This window comes from Chrysochloris asiatica, unplaced genomic scaffold (assembly GCF_000296735.1).
Source record: "Chrysochloris asiatica unplaced genomic scaffold, ChrAsi1.0 scaffold00006, whole genome shotgun sequence".
Classification (NCBI taxonomy): Eukaryota; Metazoa; Chordata; class Mammalia; order Afrosoricida; family Chrysochloridae; genus Chrysochloris; species Chrysochloris asiatica.
The window spans coordinates 694,144-698,227 of record NW_006408524.1 but is presented as its reverse complement, the minus strand read 5'-3'; positions in this window follow the sequence as shown (position 1 = coordinate 698,227).

Below are 4,084 nucleotides of genomic sequence, written 5' to 3'. Positions count from 1 at the left end.
CGGAGGAAATAAGAGTGATGGAAAATTAAGACAGATGATAAAAATTAGCCCAATGGATGAAGGCAACATGTGAACATCAATCTCCATGACCCTGTTACCAGAGAACTACCTGGTGACATCCCTACCAACTGTTCTGAAAGGGGTCACATTAGAAGGTCTTGGATGGAGAAAATGTGAAATAGAGCTCAAAATTATTTTTTAAAAAAACAAAAAACAACAGACAGGGTTCTCTGATCAGAAAGAGACTGGAGGAGCCCGAGACTGTGGCTCTGGGTCACCTTTCAGGTCTGGGTCTAAACTCGCTCTCATGTTTCCATTTTCAGCCAAGTGATATAAATGTATAGAGAGGAACAACCCTAGAAATGTTTGCTCATCATGGATTGGTTAACAATTCAAGATCAAAAGGGCAACATATACCTAAAGACAAAGTTCAGAAAGGTTGGAACGGAAGCAAGACTCACAGGAGGAGGGGAGATAACTGATGTTGCATGGAATGGATTTCAGTCACTGAACTAAAATGAAGTGCAGAATATGTTGAATGTAAAACTGATGATCTGCTCTGTAAACCTTCACTTAAGTCACAGTATAGCATTGTTTGTTTGCTTGTTTCTTACAGAAAAAGATGTGATCCTCCCACCTCATCACACCCAATAGGTACTTCCCATAATGGTGACTGGGACAGATTGGTCCAAACTAAGTAAAAGGCAGAGCAATGATAGAAGACCTAACACTGGCAGGGATAAACTGGGGATCTCCTGAGCTCCTTTTTTCCCCCTGGCTCAAACTAAAGAAAAGGTGGAACCATGGAAGAAGAGCAAATACCAGATGCAAGACAAAGCAATCCACCACAAATGGAAGGCGCCTTGGGAAAGAAACCTTAAAAACCAAACCATCAAGAGCACACAGTCACAAAGGAAACAGGAGGGGGTAGCATCCCATTTCCAGGAAATGTCCACCCCTTTACTAAGAGTTAAATGAACATTCCTCCCCTTTATTACCATATGTGAGAGCAGATATATCAAAAATACAGATTCGAGACCCCACCTGGGTCTTGTCCTGTCGCAGAGCCAAACCCACTTCTCTCTCAGAAATGTCCTTTAGCTTTGCAATAAACTGCCTCTGCGTGGATGCTTACTGTACGTGTGTAATTGAGAAGCGGCAACTCAGTTGAAGCTTATTCTTCAGAAACCTCAGGGAGGGGGAGCATGAGAATGTAACAGTGGGAATTGTCCTACTCGGTCCCCGTGCCTCCACCACCAAAAATAGTTCCTTGTCTGATGTGAGGCTGCAAGACCGTACCTGGTGAGGTCGCGGTGGAATCTGTGGCTGGCCCTGCCTCAGCTTGTCCGGCCATTGGTACCCTGGGCGTCCCTGCTGCAGGTCCGGCAGCGGCCTCTGTTGTTCCCCTGTGTGGCGAAAGGGCTTGAGAACTTCGGTGTGCTGAGAGGGCTTAAGGTTCTGATATAAAAACACAAAGGCTTGTACACATGGTTCTTCACCCTACTTGGGAGCGCTCTCACAAATAGTATCATAATTCAAAGACCATTAACCGGCCGCTTCTCTTGATCTCCTAATTTGTATTATGGCAAATAACATAAAAAGACCATCTTTTTCCTCTTTATGGACTCGTTGTTATACCTTATCCCCTCATTTAGTATGCAACCCAACGGGGATTGTTCTTGCATAAACTGAGTTCTGTGAATCCTCGGGTAACGTAGTCTGGGGCACAGTGGTAACACCGTGGCATTGCTTCCTTGACATTGTCCCCCAGGTCACAAGTGAAGAGCAGCTTGTTGTTGTTATGTGCCATCTAGTTGGTTCCGACTTACAGCAATCCTCTACAGGGTTTCCAAAGAGCACCTGGTCGGTATGAACCGCCAACTTTGAGGTTAGCAGTCCAGTGTTTATCCTACAGCCTCACACCAGGACTCCGAAGAGCAGCTTAGCCTTACCTCACATCCCCACTAGATGGCTCCCAGTGCCTATTCTAAACTCGAATTTCTAACACATTTAATAAGTGTTCCATGAAAAGCACAGAAATGAGAGGAAACAGAAGCAACACAGTAGACCAGTCCTATGTAAAAAATGCGCTCAAACAAATTTAACTCATTCACATTCCATATGCCTTAAGACCCCAGACCTAAGTGAGTCCAACAATGGAGACCCTACTCACAGGACAAACCACTTAGGATGGAGTCCAACTGTAAAGGGTTTTGGAACGCCTACTCTGCTGTCCAACCCACAAAAGACAATAGGGGTAAAGGTAGAAGCTTTACAAATTGTAAACAGGGGAGTAGTTAATCTTACAGTCCAGAAACAGAGGATCCTAGGACCATCAAAGGAGAAGAGCACAAGCAGAATGTGAGACCTTATCCAGAGAGCAACAATATCAGAGATGGGGGCAGAGAGTTGAGGACACAGAGAGAGAGGGAGCAGCTAAGGACTCTAGACTCATGGAAAGAGAGGGATTAAGAGCTGGTGTCCAGGAAGCAGATTTGCAGAATGTGCCCTCTGGTGGTGTAAATTATTATATATGCCTGAGTGTTTAAAAAAAAAAAAAAAAGAGCTAAAATGAGAGAAATACTATTAACTGATGGTACGTAGAGGGGATTATAGTCTTGTAATGAAACAAAATATATGATTTGTTGAATGTAAAACTGATGCTGTGCCCTGTAAACTTTCACTCAATTCACAATAAAAACTTAAAAAAAAAAAGACAATAGGGGTTTCACACTAAAAGAATGCAACTTTGTTTTACTCTGTCCCATTTCTGAAGCGCCACAGAAAGAGGGTTACAGAATAGACATCATCTTCCATGGCCAGGAGATGAGGACGGATGCAGACCTGTGGTGGTCACTGCAAAGGGCAGAGTTGTCAGCGACTCTCCATGGAGAACACTCTGAGTGCCCATTTAAAAGAGGCTTGATGACCTTCCCAGCCTCTCTGTCATAGTCACTGACAGAATATGGGAACACTTAATGGTTTAAAATTAAGAAAGGTGTGTGAAAGGGTTGTATTCTTTCACCATACTTATTCAACATGTATGCTGAGCAAATAATCCGAGAAACTGGGTTCTATGAAGAAAAAGATGGCATCAGGATTGGAGGAAGACTCATTAACAACCTGCGATATGCAGATGATTCAACCTTGCTTGCTGAAAGTGAAGAGGACTTAAAATATTTACTGATGAAGATCAAAGACCACAGCCTTTGGTATGAATTGCATCTCAATGTAAAGAAAACAAAAATGCTCACCACTGGACCAATAAACAACATTCTTATCAATGGAGAAAAGATTGAAGATGTCAAGGACTTCATTCTTCTTGGACCAACTATCAACACTTACAGGAGCAGTAGTCAAGAGATCAAACGACGTATTGCATTAGGCAACTCTGCTGCATAAGACCTTTTTAAAGTGTTGAAGATCAAAGATGTCAGCTTGAGGACTAAGGTGTGCCTGACCCAAGCCATGGTATTTTCAATAACCTCATATGCATGCAAAAGCTGGACAGTGAATAAGGAAAACCATAGAAGAATTGACGCTTTTGAGTTATGGTGTTGGAGGACAATATTGAAAATGCTATGCGCTGCAGAAAGAACCAATAGATACATTTAGGAAGAAGTGCAGCCGAGTGCTCCTTGGAGGCCAGGATGGCCAAACTTCATCTCTCATACTTCGGATATATTGTCAGGAGTGACCAGTCACTGGAGAAGGACATCATGTTTGGTAAGGTGGAGGGTCAGAGAAAAAGATGAAGACCCCCATTGAGATGGATTGGCCAAGTGGCAGCATCGATGGATTGAAGTGTGGCAACTGTAGTGAGTTTGTCCCAGGACCAGGCAGTGTTTCATTCTGCTGTGCATAAAGTCGCTATGAGTCGGTACCGACTTGATGGCACCTAACAACAACAACAATGACTATCAACAATTGAAGATACTGGTACTTAAAATTTTTGGTGCAATGAAAAAATCGGCATCCAAATTTAAAACTGGAAAGTCACTGAAATTTAGAAAATAATTAAAACTACATGGCTTTTAGATTTTTGGTATGGACGTTAAGACTTGTGTCCCAATTGTTCATAATG